We start from the raw sequence: 27163 nt of genomic DNA, 5'->3' as shown, positions 1-27163 counted from the left end.
CAATTAGTGCTATCCAAAGACCTGTCAACATAGACCTATTCATTTAGTTGTAAACCTTCTGTTTTTTAATGCAGGTTTCAATGGAATCCTATCATTAAGTCCTGGGAAAATATGGGCTTGCAGCTTAATTATCCATTGTGCTTCTGCTTGCTCAGTGTAATTCTCTAGGTCACCTCCTCTATTACTGAGCTGAGTGACATGTATAACTGAAAATCTAAAAGTATGTTTGTCATTATGTTGTAATACATGCTTAGACAAAGCATTAATTTCTGATTTGATGCAAATTTGATAAATATGTTCCCTTATCCTTTCTTTCAGCCTTCTATCGGGTTTTCCAACATAGAAGGCATTACAGGATATGCATAAAGCAATGTAAACCACATGCCTAGTGTCACAATTAGCATTAACATTAAAAGTGAAAATTTGATTGGTAACTGGATAGATGAACATGCTGATGTTAGAAATGTAGCAACAAAAATTACAATTAGTGCATGACTGAGTACCTCTATGAACATTAAGTACAGATGGTATTATATGACCAGGTGAACAAAGTAACCTACGTAAATTCTTTTTATTCTTAAAAATAAATTGAGGTTGTTCACCTACCAACTTTTTGATCTCTGGGTCTATAGTAAGTAATTCCCAGTGTTTATGAATAATTCCTTTAATTAACTGAACATCCTGAGTAAAAAATAAAGCTATTTTCTGATGCTTACTTTCATTTTCTAATCTATTGGTATTAACTGCACTATATATCTTCGTACCTTTTTCTGAAAAAATAGGACATGCTCTTTCTTCTCTATTATTCTTGACATAAGAAAATCCTCTTATTATTTCTGCTGATTTATAATTTCTGTCACATAGTCTTGCACCTAGATCACTTAGTTCTTCTTCAAAATCATGCCATACAGGATTTAACCTTGACGCTCCAATAGTTTGCCCTTTAATTTTATTATTAAAGCTATAATTCGGGTGCATGCTATCTCTATGTAAGAGGGTATTTTTATGACAAGATTTCTTATGTACTCCAGTATTAATTTGTCCATTCTCCATCCACCAAACTGACACATCTAAAAAGCTAATCTTACTGATAGAACTGACCATAGTAAATTTCAAAAAAGATGTTAAAGAATTTACTTCCTTTTCAAATTTAGTTCCTCTATGGTACCCATCCAAAGAAAGAACAAATCATCTACAAACCGTCTATAAAAAGGGACATGGTTTTGATATAAATCTAAAGAGAAAAGTTTTTGCTCTTCCCATAAGGTCATTACTAGGTTGGCGTAGCTATTGGCACAAGAAGTGCCCATAGCTATGCTATCCTTTTGTAAATATAAGTCTTGATTAAACAAGAATACATTACTTTCCAAGACCATTTCTATTAAAGAACAAAGTAGGTCAGTTCTCTTCAAAGACATATCAGAATGTAAAGTTAAGTAAGTCTGTATACTTTCCAATCCTGATTCATTAGGTATATTAGTGAATAAAGATTTCACATCCATCGTTACCATCATATAAGAAGTGCTTTCAAATAAATTTTTAATTCCATGGTATAGATCTAATAAAAATTGTTTGGAATCTTTTAATATAAAGCAATTCATATCTACTAATGGTCATAGAATTTTCTCTATATAAATAGATAAGGGTTCCGTCACCCATCCTCTGCCAGACACTATGGGTCTCATGGGGGGATTGACCAGATCCTTATGAACTTTAGGTAAGCCCTGGATAACTGGAATGATTGGATTCTCAGCTAGAAAAAATTCATATAGGTCACTGTCTAATATATCCATTTTATACATGTCTTCCAGTGTATTATATATTCTCATTACAAGTTGCTTAACTTCCATATCAGAGATGGGACTATAGAAATGTGTATCTTTTAGCATTTCAGTCAGACAACTATCATAAAATGCCTTATCCAACAGAACAATAGGGCCACCTTTATCCGCTGGTCTGATAGAAATATTTCTGCCATTCATTAAGTCATACATTGCTTTGGTTTGTCTTGGAGTCAGATTATTTTTATTTTTAGATGCTTCTGCATCTCTACTTAAAGAATAAATATCTTTCTCTACAAATTTACTAAAAGTATCAAGTAGAGGATGTAAACTAGGTACATATAAACTAGGTTTCTTAAACTGCTTATTCGAGGTATTATGATTATTTTCAGAAAAAAGTTATTTTAATTGTAAATTCCTTATAAATAACTTAACATCTAAAATATTATCTGTCAATGTACTACATTTAGATGGTGTGAATGACAAGCCCATATTAAGGACCTGAAGTTCATATTTAGTCAGGGGTCTATGTGAGAGATTCCAGACTATGTCATCTTTTCCCACATCCTTTTCAGGGTAGGTTCTTTCATTTCTCCATTTAAAGCCTTTCTTTTCTGCCTCCCTCTGCTCATAGAGCAATTCCTTCCTCGATTGTAAGTGTCTGCTATAGGGAAAGGACTAGAGATATTTTGTCCTTTCTCATCACCTTTATTGTTGCTAGCTACATTGAATATTTTACTACGTACTACAGGTTCCTTACTATTGGATGCACTATTATTTATAGTAGTTGTATTAGATACATCTGAACTCTTGAGCTGTTCAGTATCTACATCACCAAGCCCATGAGTTCCCCGAGCCTTGTCCTGAAGTTTAGGACATATGCCATAACAGACTCATTGTGAATCAAATCTAGAGGTACCCTCACCAGATGACCATACAGTAACTCAAAGGGTGAAAAACCTGTGGATTCCTGGGTATCTCTCTTTATGCAAATAGCAGATGGGGCAAATATTTGTTCCACTCTCTTTTAAACTGGTCTGCAAATGCCCATAGCATGGTCTTTAGTGTAGAGTTTAACCTCTCCACAAGACCATTAGTCTTTAGTCTGGGGATGATATAGGGTGGTATTTAGTTGCTTCACCCCACAGTGCTTCCACAGACAAGCCAGCAGGTCTGACATGAAATTGGCACATCTGTCAGTCAGTATTTCTCTCAAGAAATGTACCTTCTTGAAAATCTCTCACAAAGCATTTTCCACCTTTTCTGCTTCAACGGAGGACAGAGACACCTCTTCAGGTATCTGGTAGCATAATCTACTACCACGAGGATATACTTATTCCCTGTGCAACTTGGGGAACTCAGAAGTCCCACAATATCCATAGCTACCCTCTGAGATGGCTCCTCAGTCACAGGCAAAGGCACCAAAGGAGCTTTGATCTTGTCTCCTGCCTTGCCCACTTTTTGGCACTGCTCTCAGGTCTTGCAGTACCCTGTTACAGCCCTTGTAATCCCAGGCCAATAAAAGTTCTGCATAATATGCGTCTTGGTATGCTTTATGCACATAAGAGCTGCAAAGGGAATGTCATGGGCTATGGCTAAAAGCGCCAGACAGTAGGATCTGGGCAGTACCAACTGCTGTATTCTCTCATCCTCTAGCCCTCCCTCAGGGGTCAATTGTTTATACAGTAACCCTTTGTTCCAGTATACAGAATCCCCTTTTCCTTGAGAATCAGGTCCCTCCCTAGGTATCTCTCTCTAGCCTTGTAATGTAGGGTCTGAGAGATGAACCTGTCTCAGCTCTCTTTGTAACCATTCCCAGCTTCCCTTCCATAGGATGTCTGGTATCCTCTGACATCAGTGCCTCACTGTCAGCCTGGGTAATACTACTCACCTCTGCCCTTGCAGTCACTCTGTCCAAGGGAACATCAGGACCCAGAGCAGCAGTGCTACAGAGTAGGTCCCTCCCTGAGGTAGCCACCTCACCAGTCATGGTGGTTTGTCTGGGTCCCCCCCAGGCTACCAGACCCACATGCCTGTCTCCAAGCCTGACTGCATGTCACAGTATTCACACAAAGTACTGCATTATCAAAATCATTCCCAATCAGGAGATCTGCAGGGATATCCTCAAACACACCTACTTGTTTGCTTCCTTTTCCACCTTCCCAGTCAAGGTGAACCCTAGCATAATGTATCTGGAATGGGGTCTCTCCTAAAGCTCTGACTGGAGTAGATTGCCCAAGCAAGTAGTGCTCCTCTTTAACCATTGCAGGCTTCACAATGGTAAGGTCAGAAGCCTTGTTTCTCTTAGCTGTGGCCAGTTTCTCATTTACTAAGATAGGATATACCTTCTTGTGATATTTTGGTACCCTTATTGTCTCCAGACAACTTACCACTGACATTCTGTTATTCCTACTTGCTGGCTCTTATAACCTTTGATCCCGCCTTGCTTCCATGGGCATTAGTATGATACATGGCCCATTGGTTACATTTAAAATGTTTAATCCCTGATCCTGGCTGTCTGCCTGAACTAGTGGCTTCCCCTGTTGCTGGTGGACTCTGTTGTGGTGGCTTAGGCTGCCCGCCATGTGTTCCCTTATATCCATGTGCAGCACTGGGTATCCGTTTTCAGTGCAGTGATGCCCTGCTTGCTAAGTAGAGATCCCCTTTTTCCCCCCAGCTCATCTGCAGTATCGCATTCCCTATCTGCCAACCAGATTCTCGTGTCCTCATTGAAAGTGCTAAAGGCTTGTTCCTTCACCAAAAGGTCTGCCTGCCCTTGAAAAGTGGTGACCTGACACCAACTCACCCACCTATGAAAATAATTGCTTAACTCAGCAATATAACAAGATTTACTTTGTTTCATATTTCATTGATTTACCTTTAATTTCACTGCAGGTTGTAAAGGAATTACAACTTGTATCTGGTGTGCAGAACTTGTATTGTCAGAACAACTTTTACTGTACTTATTTTAGTATTTAGTTAAATATTGCCTGTGTGATTTTTTTGTAATAGAAGTTGATTTAAGCTCTCTTTGAATTCTGTGGTTACTGATTTTGATAATTCTTTTCCTTTACAATATTTTATTCATTTGAAGCTGAAGATGGATTCCTTAAATGAGTATGCAATTAACGATTTGCTAATGCACAAATATCTTGTGCAGTGTAATAAATGCTGTGCATATTTAAAGGTAACAGCTGATAATACTGGTGATCTGTATTCCTTGTGTCAAAGGTTGGATGATTTGCTTACTATTGTTAGAAGTAAATCTAAACTTAATGATTTTATTTAATAGAAGAAAGTAACCGCAACCAGCAGAACAAATGCTTCTGGACTAAAAAAGTTCAGTATGTAATAAATCCCAATAGTCGTAGTCAGGAGGCAACCATGTAACCACAATCTTTCCAGCTCTAAAAGGTTAATAAACAGCGGAAACGTTCTCTGATATTTTGTATAAAATCCGATAATTTATTGCATATGCACCAAGTAAGCACTTTCACTACAGCTTCTTCAGACACTTAAAATTTAAAAACTTTCATCACATTTATATACTAGTCACATGCTAAAAAACAATTAACCAAGTTAACATTTTAAAGCTATACCATTCGCTAGTATTTCAAAACATTTCCACAGATCTAACAAATGTTCCTAGTCTGTACTTAATTGGATCATTAGTCTTGGCATTACACTACTTACTATTGTTAGTATTATTTCTGAAGTAAATACTATACGTATTCTGTTGTTAGTCATTTAAATATACTTCTGTTGTTAGTCATTTTAAATATACTTCACGAATGTCTCTTTTTTTCATGACTAAGTTCATTTTCTAATTATTTTACTTGCCATATTCTAATTAAAAAGACTTCAATTTTTTTATTAAAAGTGCATGTAAACTGTGAATCTATGTGCACATATTTAGTAAACCTATGTATTTGAATTAATAATCCTTCCTTTATCACACTTTAAAAAGTTTTTCTAGTGGTCTTAATGAGGCTCTTTCATTTAAGAACAAAACAGAGAGAAGAGAAATAGACTGGATCATGAAGATGAGAGCAGATAGAGGAAGAGGCTTAAATGAAAGAGCCTCATTAAGACCAGTATTGAGATCGGGGTGCCTAATAGCCAAGTAAAAGGCACTAAGAACATTATGTGATATTACACATAATGTTCATGAACTGGTGCATATGCAGTAAATTATCGTATTTTATACAAAATATCAGAGTACGTTTCCACTGTTTATTAACCTTTTAGAGCTGGAAAGATTGTGGTTACATGGTTGCCTCCTGACTACGACTATTTGGATTTACTAAACTTAATGATGATGATTGCACTTGTACAATTGGCTTGGCTTGGAGAACTGTTTCATATATTAATGACTAGACTGGTGAGATATATAATGTTAGGCAAAGAACAAATAGAACACATTTAGGAAATGATGCATCTATTGTCCGCAAAGATTATTCAACTGCTCTGAAACAAGATGATGCCCCACACAACTTTGGAATTCTGGATGCAAGTATTTAGCAATCTGAGGATCCGGTTTGTGTAGAAGGAATCAAAAAAAGAAAGGAAGAAGTTCACAACAAATAACAAAGAGGAAAAAGTACCTGAGTAATGACTGAAGAAGGAAAGAGAATATGTACTAAAAAGGACACTGTTGTGTTATGTAACAAACAGGTTACAGGGAATAATAATATTTTTCTGTCTGAAAACCTTCAGTCTACAGAAAAAGGCTTCAATTTTCCAAAACAGAAGGTAGAAAAACGAGGCAAGGGGCAGGTGAAAAGTAAAAAGTCAGACTTGAATGTAGAAGGAGTGAAGAACATCACTATAAGAGAAAAGAAGAGAAAGACAGCTGTTGACTACATGGCTCAACCTCTGGGTTTACAATACCAGCTGGATGAGAATTTAAGACCCAATGAAAACAGTGGGATTAATAAGACTAATGGTGATGAAGATCTATCCTTCGTAACAATTGATAGAGTAGATGTTGATCAGAAGCTGAAGAATCTTCAGAGCTGGCAAGCAAAGATATTCTTGTAACTGGAGATTCAATTATTAGAGGAACTGATACTTATATCTGCAGCAATGATAATGAACATCAAATAGTGTTATGCTTGCCAGGAGCAAAAATAGAAGATGTGAGACCAGCCTTGGAATGCCTCAATGTAAAGAAGTACAGATCCGTTTTTATTCATGTCAGTACAAATGATGTCATCCACAAGGATTCTCTGACTGTTTGTAGGGAACTGACAGCCCTCTTAGATAGTATAGCTTGTACTGGTGTTAGGACGTATTTTTCGCAAATCACCTATAGAAAGATAATCAAGTTACTTTGAATTAAAAGATTTTTGGGTAAATACCTACATGGAAAAAATGTTCTGTTTTAAAAAATGGAAATGTGTAGAGCATCCAAGCCTAGTTTTAGGCACAAATGTTCAGACAGGATGGCATACATTTTTCAAAATCAGAGAAAATAATTTTTGCAGAAGATATTTTGCAATATTTGACAAACACTAGGCAGGATTTTTGCCAGGTCGAAAATTTAACAGTTCACAGATAGCAACATTTGATGCATCTCTGATGGTTGGTAATACTAGAAGCATTGGAAAAAATTGTTACGTTTCCAAAAGATTGATGTTGTTATTGTTTGTGAAACATGGTTAAAGGACTGGAAACCAGTTCTGTCAGCTTATAAATATTTTTACTGTAACAGACATTCTAACAAAAAAATCAGGTGGAGGTGTTATTATAGGGATTAAAGATAGCTATGAGACCTGGGATTATCACATGTTCAGTGATAACACCAATACTTTAGACTACATGTAACAGTAAAGACAACCCTGGAACATATAAGAATTGTTGGAGTGTATAAGCCATCAATGCCAAGTGCAGATGACCTAGAGGAATTCATACATTTCTTCCATAAAACACAGGAAAGAAGAATAATATTAGCTAGGGACTTAACAGAATCAGACTGTAATAATATTGATTCAACAACTTTAGTAAGGAAATTATTCACAACCTATATTCAGGAACAACAGTTGCTTCAGATTGTATAAAAAACTACCAGGGGAAGGAACATACTAGGCATTGTTTGTGTTCCTAAAAAAAATACTGTTACTTCAAGTCAGGTTTTACCACCATTGATGTGCAGTGATCATGGGGTTGTAAAGGTTAATTTATTACTAGATAATTCTGCCAAACTGAAATCTAAACCAATGCACAGAAGGTTAATTACAGATTATATGGAAGCAAAACAGTCCCTCTGTAAAACTAATTGGAGTGAGGTGTTCAGTAGAAAAAACAGAGATGGAATGTGAAACGTTTTGAAAGAGAAACTGTTTGAGTGCAAAAGATAAAAATAAAATGTTTAACATCAGGATCTAGGCATACAACATCAGGGGGATATATTTCCATAAAAGCAAGATATCTGATTAAGGTGAGACAAAAAATATAAGAAATGAAGACAGGTCAAACTACAACTTTGAAAACTAAAATAAACAAACTGGACAAAAAGATTAAGCATAGTGTAAGACAAGATCAAGAAAATGTTGAAGAAAGTGTATATAAAGATATTGAGCATAATAGGAAACTTTTGTATAGATACATAACATGTGTAAGGAGTAAAGACACACAAATTGATAAACTGTGTGCAGATTCTAAAATTTATTACACAACAGATTATAGATATATTTACAAAATCGTATGCAAAACAGGACTCCACAAAAGGGGTGATAAGTTGTCCTAGTGATATCCAGGTAACCCCAGATACTGGAATCAAATTAGATTATATTGAAAAAGAACTGCACAAACTGGATCCAAACAAAGCACAGGGAGGAGATGGAATTAGTAACAATGACCTGAGAACACTTCAGCAAGAACTTATGGTACCGTTATATCTATTATTCACTAGGTTATATAAATATGGGGAAATTCCTCAAGATTGGAGACGTGCTTATTAAACCTATCTTTAAGGGAAAGGGGAGTAGGAAAAATCCAGAATCATATAGACCCTTAAGTCTACTTTCATGTTGTGGAAAATTAATGGAGAAGGTAATATTGGATAAATTATTGTCAGAACTGGATAGTTTGTGACTTGAAATCATATATCAGCATGCACATGTTGAAAATAGATTTATTACCATCTGTAACATGATGTTCTATAACAATATAATAACAGCTATGGATAAAAAAATGTGCTGTGAAGTAATTTATATAGATTAAACTTCAGCATTTGACAGGGTCATACACAAAACACTGATCAATAAATTAGTGCAACTAAGTATTGATGTACTCAATACGATGGATAGCTGCATGGCTTACAAATAGGACATGGCAAGTATTATACAGCAACTGGACAGGTGAAATCCTTGGTTACAGTCAGGGTGTCCCAGAGGCTCTGTCCTAGGCCCTTACTTGATCAGATTGTATCTTTCAGACCTAACTTTTTTCATCTGAGGTGTTCTGCAGTCTATAGTCAGATGACCTGAAATTGGGTAAAGTGATTACATGTGTTACAGATAAGGCATGTCTGCAAAATAAAAAAAAATGCTGAAACAACTGTTTAGACATTTCTATGGCAAATTCTACAAAGGAGACAGCTAGAGCTAGATATGCAATAGAAATGTCTGTCAATAGTACTTAAATCAGAAATATTATATCTAATAATTGGAAGATTATATAAGCGAATAGAGACCTAGTTGACATCCTAGGTAAACAGCCTTTCTTTGTTTATAAAAAGAGCAGTAATATTAAACAAATGTTACAACATGATAACACTAAAGTTGGGACTCCATATACCAACAAAAATAAAGGTACTTTTAAGTGCAATAGTTGTGCTGCTTGTAGGTTTATTTATGAAATGCCCTACTTGATGTTAGAACATTTAGAGTACACTATTGAAATACCTGATAGATATACTTGTGAGACTAAAGGGATAGTGAACATAGCTTTGTGTTTAAGCTGTCCTAGTTATTATATAGGAATGAGCACTAGGAGGTGGGCACCAGGATTAAGGAACATCTTTATGGTATTAAAACAAAGAATTAAAATAATGCCCTAAATAAACATACCATTAGCTGCAGTAATTATAAGAGGTGTCTCTTTGCAGCGGTAGAACACTTACCTTATGATTTAAGGGAAGGAAATTATAAAATCAGATGGAACAAAGAGAAATTGAATGGCGAGTAAGATTAGAGGCAGACAAGCCACCAGGTTTAAATGACACCGTAAGCATAAAATGTTTTCTGAAGGAACTAGGGGGAGGAGGAAAGGAGTTTAGATGTTAAAGGGTTAAATAGAGTGGCAATTAACATTGGATGTCTTTTAATTGTATTTTTATTGTGACTGGTTAACATGATTTTATCTCAAGTATTTAAGCTCATGAATCTTTTGTGTAATTCATTTCTGAAGAAGTCTTATGCTATTGACGAAAGGGTGAAATAAAGTTATATTAACACTTGAGTTGCTTTAAGGCTTGTCTTCTGGCTTAACAGTGATTTTAGTACTTTCTTGTTTTTTGCTCTTTACCATTGTCCAGAGACTGTTCCAGTTTTTATGTCTGCAAAATAACTTTACTAAATTGACCATTTGGGCACAGGAGAATAATATGCTGATAAATACATCAAAAACTCAGCATATGAGATTTGGGAGACATAAACTGAAAGGTGAGTATTTAATGCAGCACACAGTGGTTGAAACTTTAGACTCATTTAAGGACCTGGGTATATGGATAGATTCATCTATGAGTTTTTCTAATCATATAGACCAATTGGTTAATGATAGTGTTAGAGCTATAGGTTGTATAAAAAGATTTATAAAGTCTAGGAAATCAAAAATTAAGTAATTGTTTATTAGTTATATTACATCCAAACTTGAGTATGGAATAACAATATGGAAACCCTATAAGAAAACAAGCATGAGTAAAATAAAGAGTGCAGCAGAAATATACCAAGAGCATCCATGGATGCGAAACTTAAAGTTATTATGAAAGACTAAAATATCTGAACAGTGTCCCTTACAGATATCTAAGAGGAGATCATATTCATGTATATAGGGCATTTAGAGACAACTACCTCTGGGAATGTTTGTGATTATCAAAAACTACTAGAGAATCAGCAGACAGCCTATATAGAAGATTCTATAAGAATGAGATGTGTACTAATTGGTTCTCTGACAGAATACCTGATGAATGGAACAGACTAGCAAATTACATTGAAGCAAGTACTAGTTTAGATATTTTTAAGAACAGCCTGGACACTTATTATGGGAACATGTGTTTTGGTATATTGGTAAGCTAGAAGGCATCAATCCCTGTGCTTGAAATCTTTGTATGCATGCATATTGTTGTTCTACTTTTGGCTTTTCCCAGTTAGGGGTCACCACAGCGGAACTCCGGTCCGCTAATGATTGCCAGTAGATTTTCACGGTGCTGAGGTGCCAGCTCGACGCCCAACCTTCAATGAAGGCACACCCATTCACATATGTCTTTTGAATGCCACTCAACCACAAGGAGGACATGCAGAATCCACAAAGAAGGCGCTCCAGCCGAGAATCGAAAGGGAGAACCTCTTGTTGTGAGTCAACAACGCTACTGCTGCACCATGTAATATAATCACATGCACTTTCATCTGCCTTGCATCTATGCTCACGAAACATTTTTCTATAAGCTTCAGGTGTTAACTTAAAACACGCTAATAGGCATTTATTTACTTTGTTGTAGTCTAAACATCAATATCAGGCAATTTAGAAACAGCAGTTACAGCTCTACCATGGAGTAAAGGAGTCAGGAACCGTACTCAAAGCCCTTGGTCAACATTACACTGTGCTATCAAACTTATCACCCTTTGTAAGTTGTGAAAAAATGTACTGACCTTTATTGCTTTTGTGGTGTGGTTTGGTTACTCCCTTCTCTATTACCTCCATGACCCTGCCGAAGAGTCAGCATCTCCCTATTATATTGCCTCTGCCTCTCATTTTCTTTAGCCTCCAAATGCCACATTCTCTCTCGCTGATTCTGCTTTGACCTCCAAATGCTGCAGTGTCACTGTTGATTCTAATTCCAAATGTTTGGACTCCAGTTCACATCTCTTTAACTCCAGATGGATTTTTAAGTCCTATGAGGAAAAGTTCAATTGTCCATTTTCTGAGAGCTGTACATTCCCAATCCTTGTCTGGTTGCTGTCCAGGTTGATGATCTGTGCTACAGCTGTGATTAAGGCTGCAATAATTTCCCCTTTAGTCAGGCTGGCATGCCTCAGTCCTTTGGCTTGACACATCTCAGCCAACTAGCTCCTTGTCAGCTTGCCATAATCCCCTGCTGACACCCTTGCCTGCTCTCCCTGCCTAACTAAGCTAACAAAAGTAAATGAATAAAACTACTGTGATATGAAGCTCTGAATGTTCACCATGTAGCTGCTTGAAAGTACAAACACCTTCTTTAGTGACACACCACTCTCACCAATATGTTATGTGGTGATCCCACCACTGTAAACCAATATGTGATGTGGATATCCCACCGCTGCCAACCAATATGTGATCCTCTACCACCTGTGGGACAGTAATCAAAGAGTATCACTTCTCACCACTGGCACCTGTGTGGAATGTTCACTGGGAGGATAACAAGTACACACACAGTATCTACAGATTCAGCTCTCTGCGTCAAGCACAATTTCCCTTAAGAGCACATGGGGAGCACAGTCACGCCAGGGCTGGTTTATCCCTCTTTCTCCAGATCCCCAGTAAGACTTCCCACTGACACACCTCTAGAGTTGAGATCTCAGCTGAGTGTCCAAGCCAAGACCTCCAGCACCCTGCCTGTCCAACCAATGCTTTGTGTCCATGCCAAGTAGCTGACCCACACACTCTTTTAGGTTTGATTTACACACACACACACACACACACACACACACACACACACACACACACACACACACACACACACACACACGCACACTCACACCTGGGAAAGGCTGGCACAGATTTACTAACTATGACCCTTCTGCCCAGACTATAATGTAGTTATGACTGTAACAGACACTCCTGCCAGTTATCTTAAGAGTCTTCCAAGAGTACCCAATTTACTGAGTGAAATTAATACTAATACAAATGGTAGTTTGACCAAGAGCAAGGCTATTAGGAGTGGCGCACAGAGTGTCACCAAATAAATATGCAAATACTCTCAAAATTTAAATGTCTCTACAAAGATCAGCCACAATGAAAGGTTTAAATGAATTTAATAATAAAGAATGAAATAACAAGAAAATACTAAGTATATATTCACAGTGAGTTCAAATCACAGGAAATATTTAAAATAACATTGAAGGATAGTCTCAGACAAATAAAGAAAAACAATATCTAAACTAACTTTCGCAATATTCCTGACTGAATCTAAGATAATTATACTATTCCCTAATAACTTATTTAATAGAGTAAGGCAGATGATATGGTAAATGGTCCTTCTTGTTGTCAGGCCCAAGACAGAATACAGAATGCTCAGTATCACTAAGAGATTTTTCAAAATAATATCTAAAATATTACTTCTGGGATGGCTTCCAGAATGACATCACTTCTTGTCATCTGGCTTCTAGGTTCTCATTCAAACCCCCATTGCTGGAAGCTGGCAGAATTTAGCACCTACTTCTAAAGATACACACACAACAGCTTTTGCCCAAATCTGTGGCGGGTGATGAAAGTCATAAAACAATTTCATACCTCTATGCTTCCAAAGTAGTAGTTATTTCACCCAAAAGACAATACAGAAAGCTTCCTGGTACAGACGTTGTGTCTCTGGCTGCATTGAAACATGTGAGATAACATCTTTATGGCCTAAAGTGATTTAATTTCAAATATATTTTAAAGTTTGCTGGATTGACATTATCATTCCAGTTTCCTCTGTTAAAGCATATACATTTAAACAGTTACAATAGTGCATGCACATTTCTGTTCTTTTCAGTAGGGCACACTGTGAATACATTTCAAACACAAGCACTTTACAAATACCTTTTCAACACAAACATCTGTACAAATCAGTTTAATATATACATGACATACAGTTCTAATGTATTTGTAACATAAGCATCTTGTATAAATCAGTTTGATATTCACATATGACATATAATTATTTCAAAATTCCAGCTAATTGTGCTGACAGTACCTTCTATTGTAACACAACCAAAAATTTTTGAATTCATCTCCATATGGACCATGCTTGAATGTGGCATGTGTTACTTGAAGCAGTCAGAAATAAGGCCAGTGCATATTTGTGCTACTGATTGCCCTTGTACCTATGCTATTAAGATGACAATATTCCTGTGGCTAGCTTTCCAATTGCATGCATTCATAAGGGCTGTAGGTAAATTCAGGAATAATTAGGATTTATTTGTCAGTGGGTCAAATCCTGTATTTGTTATAGAAACGTTGGTTGTTTCAAAGACCATTGCTTGGCCGGTCAGGATAAAACAGACAAACAGTTGTGGGTTAGGTTCAAGCAGCTTTATTATACACAAACACATCAGGACCGAGGCTTAGTAACTTAAACTTAAATAAACTTATAAACAGACTGACTACTATACTCATACATGTTAACATTCTGGCTGTTCTCTTAAAATGGCACTGCTGCCTGCACGTGTTCACTATTTATATGTATGTGCCTACATCTGGAAATGCTTCTTAAGGTTACACACATACATTCTGTTTTACATCCTCCCTCTTTGAGAAATTGATCACATACCAAATGACAGTATTCAATGACATGCATTTATACAGAACTAATTCTTTGACAAGCAATCATACAAAATTAGACACATATAAAACAGTCATGTCCAGGTTGCTGTGTATTTTACACCATGTCTAGAAATATGACTTGATCGTATAACATAAAAATCAGAATTGGATCTAGCAATAGGGACTGTCTTCAATGAATGTTGAACTTTGGAGTCATCTGGGACATCATCAGGAATGGGAATGGATTTTGAGACATGTTCTTCGGTATGAACATTGTCAAGTTTGCTCTGACATTAAAGTCTGTATCACAGGTACAATGATGTGGGTCTGTATTAAAAGACCAAAGAGGTGTTTCTTCGAACACCTCTTGGTCGACTCATAAAGAGTGAATGCACTAAAGCACAAACACTCAAAACAGCGATTTCTTGGCCATTCCCGTGTGTTTGCCCCTTTCCTCACTGTAGTATGATCTCGGAGTTGGTATATTTAGTTAGGGGGTGTGTGTGTGTGGAGGGGTGAAGCCCCCGACATTGTTATGTTTGAAAGTGTGTGTGTGTGTGTGTGTGTGTGTGTGTGTGTGTGTGTGTGTGTGTGTGTGCATGTTTGTGCTAGCAATTTCTTTCCCAGAGAAAGAAATTGCTGTTTTGAGCATTCACGCTTTAGTGCATTCGCTCTTTATATGTCAGCCAAGAGGTGTTCAATGAAACACCTCTTCGGTCTTTTAATATAGACCCCAATGGTGCGATATCATTTCAGACACCAGAAGAAGATGCCTATGATTTCTCCTGTATTCTATACCCTTATATTCCACTAAGTAGGATCTCGGCTCAGCACATATGCCTCTCACTTGACCAATTTGATCAAAATCTTTTGCTGTTTGCATCCACACTGTCTCTTCTTCTTTTAACAGGCAAAGAAATCTGCTCATTTTATCATAGCTGGACTTCTGAAAGGAATGCTTTTTAAAGAGTTGGGCTTTGATTGCTCTGGTGTTTTTAGCATTAGGTAACAACAAACTAGAATTGATAGGCAAGGTTGTTCTGTTTTGCCTAGATGGAAGTCTCTGAGCAGGTGAGCCTAGTAGGTTGTCATGGGGTATATTTCTGAGATTGAGTAAATTCAAGAAGATATTGGTATTGTCATGCTTTGACCTCTCTAGTAATTGCTTTGCACTCTGTACTGCACATTCAGCAAGGCTGTTTAACTATGGGTATTCTGGCTACTAGTAACATGGATAAAGTCCCACTCTTTTGCAAATCCCTGAAACAATTCACTGGTAAACTGGGTGCCGTTGTCAGAAATAACTTTGTGTGGACTACCATGGACTGAGAAATGACATTTCATCATAGTGATAACAACACTGGATGTTAGGTTATGTAGCAAACTGATTTCACACCAGTTTGAATAAGAGTCTACCAATGCTAAGTAATGCTGTTTGTTCCACTCAAAAATGTCAGTGACTACTGCTGACCAAGGTAGTTCAGGAATCTGGCTTAGCTGAAGTGGCTCTTTTTGAAAAAGGTGTTTAGTACGATTGCATATTGAACAAGAAGAAAGCACTTTATCAATGCTCTTTGACTGAGAAGGACAAAATACTAGTCCTTTCATCCTTCTTTTGGTAGCCTCAAAACCTGGGTGGCCATGAAGCAAAATCTGAATGTATTCATGTTGTAAGGAAGTTGGAACAATAATTTTTGGACCTTTGAAAATGACATCTTCCATCAGCACCTCATCTTTGTATGGAAAATAAGGTTGTACTTTTGGTGGTACACAAGATTGCTTAGATGGCCATTCAACAATGATAAAGTAGTTGAGTTTCTGTAAAATTGGATCAGTCATTCTATGATCTCTTAGCCCATCAAGTCTCATGGTAGAAAAGTTACACACTTCCATAACATTGAAGTCAAAATTCTCTGCATCAACCTTTTCTGTGGAATTTCTGGGTGATCTACATAAGGTATCACCCAGATAAAAAAGTTTACCTTTTGTATAGATCGTTTTGAAATTGTACTTTTGCAATCTGAGCATCATTCTTTGCAGTCTTCCTGGAGCTGAATGCATAGGCTTCTTTAAAATAGTGACTAGAGGTTGATGATCAGTTTTGACTTGGATTGCCATAAAATATAATCATGGAACTTTGAACATGCAAACCCAATTGCCAAAAGTTCCTTCTCAGTTTGAGTATACTGCATCACAGTTTGAGTAAGAGTTCTAGATGCATAGACAGCAGGTCTGCCCTCTTGAAGAATAACAGCATCAAGGCTGAACCCTTAAGCATCACAGGAAAGAACTACTGGTTTGTGGACATCATAGTATCTCAATGTAGGCAGGCTGGAAATTTGCTGTTTGAGGTTATCAAATGCTCTCTGTTATTGTTCCAACCATGACCAGGCAACACTTTTGCATGTCAACTCTCTTAAAGTTGCTGACAACTCACTAAAGTCAGGGATAACTTTGTCTAAATAGTTAACCATACCAAGGAACCGCTGTAGGGGCTAGACATTGTCTGGAGCCGGCATCTGAAGAATTGCTTGTTTGGAAAGGTCTGGGCATAAGCCTGTCCTGGTAAATAAATGACCTACATAAGTCACATTTGGTAGTCTGAATTTACACTTCAGAGGATTAAGCTTCAAGTTCACTTCATGTACTCTGTCCAGAAGTTTCCTGAGGTTTCTGTCATGCTCTGTTTCACCATTACCTCCACCCAGTAAATCATCAACTATTACAGCACATGGATAGCCAGAAAAAATTGGCTCCATTGCATGCTAAAAGACTTCACTGGCAAAATGTTGTTCCAAAAAGCATCCTAAGGAATCTGTATCTACCAAATGGTATGCTGAATGTAGTCAGTAGTGAAGATTTGCAATTGAGTATTACTTGCCAAAATAAACTCTTTGCATCTAAGTCAGAAAAAAACTGTGGCATTTGGCATGAGGGTGGCAACCTCCTCAACTGTACACATAGGATGATGAGGTCTCTTTAATGCATTGTTCAAATATCTTGGGTCAATGCATATTCTGATTTCATTTGAACTTTTCTTATGAGCAGCTACCATGGAAGACACCAACTCATTTGGTTCTGTGACTGGCAAATCAAACCTTGCTGCACCATCTTGTCTAACTGGACCTTGACTTTGTCTTGCATAGCTATTGGAGCTCTCCTCACTGGTCTGACCATTGGACTGACCTCTGGGTCTACTTTCATGGAGTACACAACTGGAAGTTTGCCTAACTTGTTGTCAAAATGAACATACTCTGAGAGAATATCAGCACTGAAGCTGGAACTGGGATATGTGTTTACATGATGGACTTCTTTGGTAAGAGAAAGCAGTTTCATTCTTAAACTGTCTCTGAGACCTAATAATGACTGCACAGGTCTTCTAACTACATAAAATTGCAAGCTGTAACTCTTCCCAGCCAAATAGCATGAAAGGACCACTGAGCCTTTGGTTTGAATCTCTTCACTTCCATAAGCAACAAGTTTTGCACAATTAGCCAAATTATGTTGTTTACCAGCTCTCGCTGTAGCAGATGTTGCTGCTGACATTACATTACACTTTGAACCAGTGTCTATTTTGAGTTCTGTGGGTTTACTATTGTTCAGGACAGTACAAAATACTTTGCTCTTTGTCAACAAATCAACTGCATCAGCCTTTTCACCGACAACTGATACACCATCTACATAGAAAGTAAGGTTGCAGCTTTCCACATGGTCAACTTGCTTTTTTGAATGACCTTTCTTAATAACTGAATGAGGCTTGCTTGATTTACAAAACTTTTGAAAGTCATTCCGTTTTTTACACTTGTGACATTGCTGACCAAATGCTAAGCACTTTACTCTTTTAGACTCATGATTGGCACCACAATTACAGCAGTTAACAATAAGACTTGACTTGGGTTTTGCTGACTGACCCTTGTACTGTACAGAGAATATCTGCTTTGCTGAGCTAGTCTTGGAACTTGCTAGAAAGTTACATGATCTCCCAGGGGAACCCACAGAGGTTGCAGCTGCTATGTGCCTAGGCCTACTTCTGCTTGCCACATGTTGCATACTGTCTATGCTCATTCTAGAGACTGCTGAACTAAGCTCTTATCACTTGCAAGCATATTTGTGTGCCTTTCTGTGAGCTCATGGATTTGACAAATCTCTGTGGCATTGTTCAACATTAAATCACTGTCACAAAGCAAAATCTTTCTCACTGCTACAGTATTAACACCACACGCAAGCCTGTTCTTTATCAACTCATCTTTCAGATCACCAAATCTGCACATTTTAGCCTTATTTTTCAGGTCAGTGATATAAGCTGCAGAACTTTCACCTGGCTTTTGGTCTCTTGTATAATATAGGTGCCTCTCTAATGTAGCATTTGTTTGGGGGTTGCACATTTCTTTAAATTTATGTTTCAAGCACACAGGGTCCTCTCTTGATTCAGCCAGTAAAATAATATGGTAGTTTTCCCCTTCTCCTGTATATACTGCTGGTGCATACACAAATGAACACTTTCTTTCAATGGCCTCTGTCCCAGCTAAATTAAGCAAAATGAATGCCCTTGTATGTGAATCTTTCTCAGAAAAAAGCTGCTTGTATGAAAATATCGTATTCCTGTTCATATACTCTCCCATACTCTGGAATATTATGATCAAGCACAAGCGGACTGGTTCTGTGAAATGCCTCTGCCATATCAACACACAGCAGTGAAGGCGCTTGGAATTAAGTACGAACATACACACATAAATATATACCATAATTTGTAATTATGCCCAGTAGCACAACAGACTCTTTGAAATAACTGCACTTGGCGAAACAAGTCTCTGTAGCACAAGAACACTTTAAAATCACTGTACTTTGTGAAATCACTCCTTATCAATAAGAAACACTCTGAAATGACTGCACTTTGCAAACAAACTGTATTTAGCAAAAAAAGCTTAGAGTAAGAAACACTTTGAAATGTTATACCATAGAAGATCCTTTCAAAATGGCTGTACTTTCCAAAATAACTCCATACAGTGTAAAAACACTTTGAAATGGTAGCACTCTGTGAGTAAATGTACACAGAACAAGAAACGTTTTTCAGAATGGCTGCACTTTGACTGCACTTTGCAAAAAAACTGCACTTTGCACCCAGCAAACTCTTTGAAATAATTTCACCATAATAAAGCACACACTCTGCAAACATTTCACACACTCTGAGATACTTCAAACAACTCTAGTTATGTTTTGAATGGTTTGGTCAATGCAAAAGTAGTTTATGCTTATGTATGGAAGAAACTTAAGAGAACAGTTAGGTTCACAGATAATCAAAAAAGCAGCAACAGACCTAAAAGAAAGAGAGATAGATCCATACTAAGAAAACATTTAGACTTTTCTAGTAATTCTGAGTTGTCATCAGGGTATTCGAACACGAATACTGAAAATGAAGGACTGGAACCCCAAGTAGTGATTTCTCCCATACCCAAGAGGTCTATGGGCCCTTTAGAAGGGGAGGCAGAAAGCACAGGCATTGAAGTGATGGAAAAAATATTCAACAAGATAATGGCAACATAGTTGATGGCTTTAAGGCTCCCACTTCAGGTAGGGGAGTTGAAAACCAGTTGGTGGTCAACCTAACTGATTATCACTTTACTGAGTTGGAAATGAGGGTCTTGAATAAAGGTTTGGGATATGTACCTACTACCTATGTGTCACACTTCGATGTGGTTCAGGATTTAAAAGCTTTTTGTAGAAGTTTGAATTTAAAAACTTTTTTTGCACATAGACCTCTGGACATGCTACATAGTGAAGCTGAAAATTTTTGATTTAAGAAATCTAACTTTCAACCACCATATAATGGGGTGGTTAAAGTATTTTAACAACAGATATTACAAGAGTTACAAATAAATCAAAATGAGGTGTTTAAGCAAGACAAGTATAATTTGACTAAAGGGGAAAAAATAGCCCTCAAGAATTTACAACATAATAATGATCTGATTATAACAAGAGCAGATAAAGGGGGAGCCACGGTTGGGTGGAGCAAAACTGATTATAACAACGAAGTGGAGAAACATCTTAGTGATGCCACATCTTACTGCAGTCTTCCAAGGGATTCCACAAGGGGATTTAAAGAACAGATAGATGAAGTATTAAAACAGGCAGTTAGTGGTAGTGTCATTACAGAGGCTCTGTCCAATACAGTTGAGGATTGATGATCCTAGCTCTCAATATTTTTTACCTAGTACCCAAAATCTATAAACAAGTGAATCCAACCCCAGTATGCCCAATAGTGGCTGGATGGGGTTCTTTGATAGAACCACTGTCTGAATACTTAAAATGCAAGTTGAAACCTTTGCTGGTATATGTTACAGCTCGTATAAAATACACAAATCAGTTTTTGGTGTTGATGAATGATTTACAGATCTGTAAAGGCACATATATGGGCACACTTGATGTGCATGCCTTTTATACAAGCATTCCTCATTAAGTAGGTATAAGAGCAGCCAATTATTGGATGGAGATGTTCGGTAGATATGATGAGGTAGAGATGGAATTTCTGTTAACTTTATTAAGACTGGTTTTGGAACATAATTCCTTTACATACAATAAGACATGGTATTTACAGATAAAGGGTACAGCAATGGGTGCAACTTTTGCACCTATATATGCTGACCTTTTTATGGGTTTTTTGGAATGTGAAATAATATATAGTAGCAGAAATATGTTCATGAATAATCTCAAAATGTGGAGTAGATATTTGGATGATTGTTGGGTCATTTGGACAGGGAATATTTTGAAGTGGCATGAATTTGTGGAATATTTAAATTCCAACGAATATGGTATATATTTTAGTGGTAACATTGATTTACATTCAGTAGAATTTTTGGATGTGAAAGTTATTAAAACCAAGAATGGTACAATGGATACCACTTTATACAAGAAACCTTTTTCCAAAAAGTCATTATTGCTTGCCAATAGCAGCCATCCTCACCACATAGTGACTAATATTCCTAAGGCCCAATTTACTAGAATTAGAAGGATTTCCTCCAACACAGATGAGTTTTGGGTACAGGCTAAACAGCTAAAAACAAGATTCTTAGGCAGGGGGTATGACCACAGAAAGGTAGATAAAGCACTAAAGCAAGCAGGGGTCGAGTCCAGGAGTCAGCTATTGAAGGGCAAAACACAATCTCATACTAAGGAAGATCACATAAGGTTTATTACTAAGTATGGGTCTAATAAATTTAAGATTAGACAAATCATAGCAAAACATTGGCACATACTCAAATGAGATCCATATTTTGATACATTGTTAGGAAATTATTGCAGTTTTGGTTTTAGAAGAGGAAGAAATATAGATGAACATTTGCCAGGTTTCCAAAAAGGAAAATGCTAAGCAAGATAACAAAATAAACTCGATGGCAGTAGGGTGCACTTGTTGTGGGCACTGTATTTATTGTAAACACACTTCCAAGACCAAATCATTCACTTCTGTTAATACATCAAAAGTGTATGATATTCATCATTTGATCATTTGTGCAACAGAATGTGTAGTTTATATGGTAGTATGTCAATGTTGCTCTTTTTATATAGGGTAAACATCTCTTAGTTTTAAACAATGTATTGCTTTGCGCATGAGTGACATAACTTGTCTACGAAACAGAAGTGCATTATATAAACACATATTGGTACACTCTACAGCACATTTTTTTTTGGGTATAGATAAGGTGGCAGGTGATAATTTATCAATCATGCACAAATACAAGATTCTTGCAAAAATAGAAAGACAATGGATAATTAATTTGGGTGTCTTGTTTAAACCTGGACTGAATAATCACTGGTAAATGTATGTTACAATTTAAGACAATAATATCTGGGTGCATAAAAGGTAATTGGTTTGTTATAATAATAATGATGGAGAAAAATAGTTTACTTTATATGTTTAAAATCAATGTAAAAATGTTGTTCTGTTATTTTTGTCCATGTGGAATTGATGTATTTAGGATAAATAGCTAACTGTTGCTTTAAATGAATGTGTATAAAAGGGGGGAGGGCACTCCAAAACACATGCACAGATGACACTAAGGCAAAACCTGGTTTGCTGCTTAGGTGACTTGACCTGTTAGCCATTAAAGTTGGCTAAGCATCTCTTTCTGGACTTGAGCATTTTTCTTTCAGTTTGACTTTTGATTATTTTGTGCTGGTTTATTTTTCTGTAGAATATTTAGCTAGTAAACCGGGCACTATATCACCGAACACCGGGTTTAGTGTTTTTGAATATATATATATATATATATATATATATATATATATATATATATATATGTGTGTGTGTGTGTGTGTGTGTGTGTGTGTGTGTGTGTGTGTGTGTGTGTGTGTGTATGGATTGCATTCGGACATCGGATCCACACTCTGGATCTCTCACTGCAAAACATCTAACGAAAGGCACTGTAAATGGGGGTGAAGGACCCCAAAATAGGGATCTCTTGTAATTATTGCTATTATCCCTTCCATCAAAACTAAACTGTTCTGCCTTGTAACAAAATAACCAGCAATTGCAAGTCTTGAACCCAGGACTCTGCACAACATAGACACAACAAGTTACCAGTAAACCACCTCAGCTGAAAGGTGGTGGGATGAGTTCTCTAACATATCATGCAGTCTAGCATAGAGAATGTACAATGTGAAAGCACTAAACATTCTAATGATACATATATGCACACACATATATACATATATATATATATATATATATATATATATATATATATATATATATATATATACATACACATACGTACATACACATACATACATACACATACATACATATATACATATATAAATACTTATAGATATATATATATATAAAGAGAGTGTGTATATAGAGGGTGCACAGCATATCAAACAGCCATTATTCCTACAGTTGCCACCTTTTCAAATGGCCAGTGCCTGATTCTTTCCTACAAATGAGAATTATTGCATGAAACATATACCCACACGTAATGCAAAGGACATGACACCACATACAGTTTGCATACATAGAAATGGTTATTTGTGTACTACTTCAGTTATTTATGACATTTATTATAGCATTTAGGTGTTTGAAATACATAATAACTGATTAATGCCACTCTCAAAGAAAACATATGATACAGTAATCTGCAAAACATAACCTACTTTGCTGTCTAGGCTAAAGCCATCAAGTAGTACAACAGTAAAAAACACATTTGCCTTGAATATAAGAATCAATCAACACTTAATTACAGATGTAGTTCAACGGCCTCCAATTACACTCTGTATTCACCCCTAAGGGGAAAAGTATTAGTTGTCACAATGTAAATGTATCTGTTACATAACAATGCTTAACATAAAATGTCACTATCACACTGACAAACAGAACTGTGTGTAAGACAGTAAGCTCTAGCCCACCACTGTCCCCATGGTGAAATGTATAAAAATGTACACCATATACCTTAATGTTTCTTATTACTGATATTCTTCACATGTTGTAACAGCCTAGGTTAAAACATTTAATACCCCTCCCCCATAAAACATCTTACAAGGGTATACAACAGTGTTCTCCATACACTGACCTTCAGACTGCACAGGGTCACACATGGTTTGTCCAGCTGAAGCCCTCATATATATATATATATAGACCCTACCCCACAATTTCTGTGGGAGTCCACAACATCACTGGAATTATAGCAGGAGTGTCAGCACTAAATAATGATAGACCATTACCTATCAACTTCTTACTGCATGACATCTGGACAAAGACTGGTATATAGGTGGAGGACAAAGGCTGAAACACAGGGCCATATTTGAAATATTGCTGCTATACACTGTGAAAGTTTCTGGTGTTACAGGATTGGTTGCAACATATCCTTACTCAGGAATATGACGTCAGAAACCCAAATGGATGCTGCCATGTACTGATAGCAATCAACTGAGAAATGTTACTGATATGTCCTTGACAAGACCTGTGTAGGGAACAGACAAACATAACAGCCAATCATCTGGCCATCATGTGGATAGGCCCACAGTTGTGAGCTATACAGACAGACAGCATTCCATGCAAAACTAGCATGTACACACAAACCCTGTAAAATTAGTAGTATTCAATGCATATAACAGCAATACTCACACACTATCCCTAGGTCTGGAACCTTATACAAACTTGTAATTGGCCTGTGTTCACAAGTCCTGTTGTAAGAGGTATTGCTACCTGCTCTCTTTAACACTGCTGCCCACACAAAGGAAGGATGTCTTCCATACAGGAAAGGTAAAGGGACAACACCCACACGATGTAGTTATTTATAATAGTGTGTTGCTATGACATTGGCTATTGGAAGAACTACACAGCTGCCTGCATGCAATTAGCAAGTGGGGAACACCAACTGGTGCAGAGGCCATCACTTGATCATTAGCATCACCTACAAATGCCATGCTGCAACCTATTCAAATCAGCTTGATACCTGTAGTGGAAAAGAGAGAGAGAGAGAGAGAGAGTTAGAGAGTGAAATAAAAAAAAAAATAAAAAACAAAAATGATGCTAATAATAAAATAAAATAAAAACCGGACAAGGAAGACATCAACTGGAACACAGAAGAGAGCATAATAATAAAACAGGTATGTGAAACATGTCAACGTGTAACTGAATGTAGTACTTGGTCTGTAATAATGGGATAGATATTCTGAAAGATTTATATGTGCCATCAAGACTTGCTGTAATGATGTCCTGCTAAACAACTGCTATGGACACAGTATCTGTCCCTGTGGGTAGTGGGCCATACCTGTCAACTGTGCAGATCTGCACAGAATGTCAAGATTTAAGCCATCATAGTGTTTGTTCTGTTCCTCCAAACATCTATATTAGTCTGGAAAATAACTGAAGGTGGAAGTAATGAATTCATGACAGACACATGAGTTTCAGATCCCACCACCTTCAGAACAGCCATGGTAATGTGAAATGTATCATGCTCAAACTTTATAGGTTTGTAATAGGCATATTTATGATCTGGCCTTATATATCCACCCTAATGTTAGGCTTTGTTCACATGTGATGCTCTGTTTTGTTGCAAGGCAGAACAGTTCAGCTGTGGCAGAAGGGATAATCTCAATAATTACACGAGATCCCTATTTTGGGCCCCTTCACCCCCAGTTACAGTGCCTTTGTCAGATGCTTTGCAGTGAGAGGTGCAGAGTGTGAATCCAATGTCCAAATGCACTATATATATATATATATCTATATATATATATATATATATATATATATATATATATATATATATATATATATATATTTACACACACACACACACACACACACACACACACACACACACACACACACACACACACACACACACACACACACAATATCTATCTATCTCTCTCTCTCTCTCTCTCTATATATATATATATATATATATATATATATATATTAAATATATTTTCCTTACTGTTGAATGACTGTGCTGCATATGTTTAAGAAAACATCAGATATATATACAGCTCAGATGGCTTAGTGGTAAATGGCTGTGGCTATGGTGTGCAGGGTCCTGGGTTTGAGGCAGAACAAGGACTGTTGGACACTGAGTGATTATAGCACTTTTAAGCAGTTGCAAGTGGGTTTGCATGGGTTTGCATGATGGTAAGCAATGCTAACTTCCTGTTAAATATGCTTACAGACAGTTAGTCTGAAAGTGCTTAATCTGTGTAGGCATTGCCTAGCACCATGCAAAAAGGCTTAATCCCACTTACTACTGCTTAAAAGTGCTTACTCCAGCTTACCCTCACTCTAATTTCTTTAAAAGAAAAGAAAAAAAGGGGTGATAGGAAAGTGGTGAAAAAGGGGGCACAAAGACAGAAAGACAATAGAGAAAGTAGCTAGGGATGTGCAGGGCTGGTATAGGGAAGATCCATGGCTGTCCATTTCTTCTACAACAACAGCTGTGCATATATACTGAATTTGGAGGTAGATTTGGACACTCAGAACTCTGAGAGAGGGGTGAGGACAACAAGAATGTGTTGTGAAGCCAGTTAGACCAGATTACATGTGTCCAGTGGACATGTGTGTGAAATGGACAGCTATGTATGGGGCAAAAATATTTTTTGGGAACAGATTGCCCTTTTTTTTAAGATGAGAGTGGGATGTTGGGGAAGGATAGTAGGTATATTTGGGGAGGTAGGTTGGGTAGGAAGACAGACAAGACAGCATACAGGGGTGGTATATGACACATGTGAGGGGTAAATACCTTGGACAAGGAGGGTTGTTTGGAAATAAGAAGCCGATGAGCCCCCAAATGGAAACAGTGGGACTGAGGTCTCCACACAGGGGCAGTCACCACTGCACCTTCATGGCCCCGAAGGTGGCTGTGCTGGGGGCTGAGCAGGAGGGGTAGGCTGACACTCTAATTGCACCACGTGGCCCTCAAGGTGGCATAGCAGTGCTTCCAATTCTTTGTGGAGCTCAATATGCACCAGACCCCAGACCTGACTTTGGGTGACAAGATCCTGTCAGCTCCCACTCCCAGGGTGGGATGAGTCCCATCCCCTCAGTTGGTTTCACCAAAAGGTGGTGCAGGACCAATAGACGAGTAGGTCCTGGGGTGGGTCACAGACATGCTGGGGCCCTGAGTCACAGCCAGATGAGGTGGGAGAGGTGGGTCCACTGGGAACAG

This window comes from Protopterus annectens, chromosome 1.part0 (genome assembly GCF_019279795.1).
Source record: "Protopterus annectens isolate FY-2018-M chromosome 1.part0, PAN1.0, whole genome shotgun sequence".
In the NCBI taxonomy this organism is placed as follows: Eukaryota; Metazoa; Chordata; order Ceratodontiformes; family Protopteridae; genus Protopterus; species Protopterus annectens.
Note: the sequence above shows the minus strand (reverse complement) of the source record.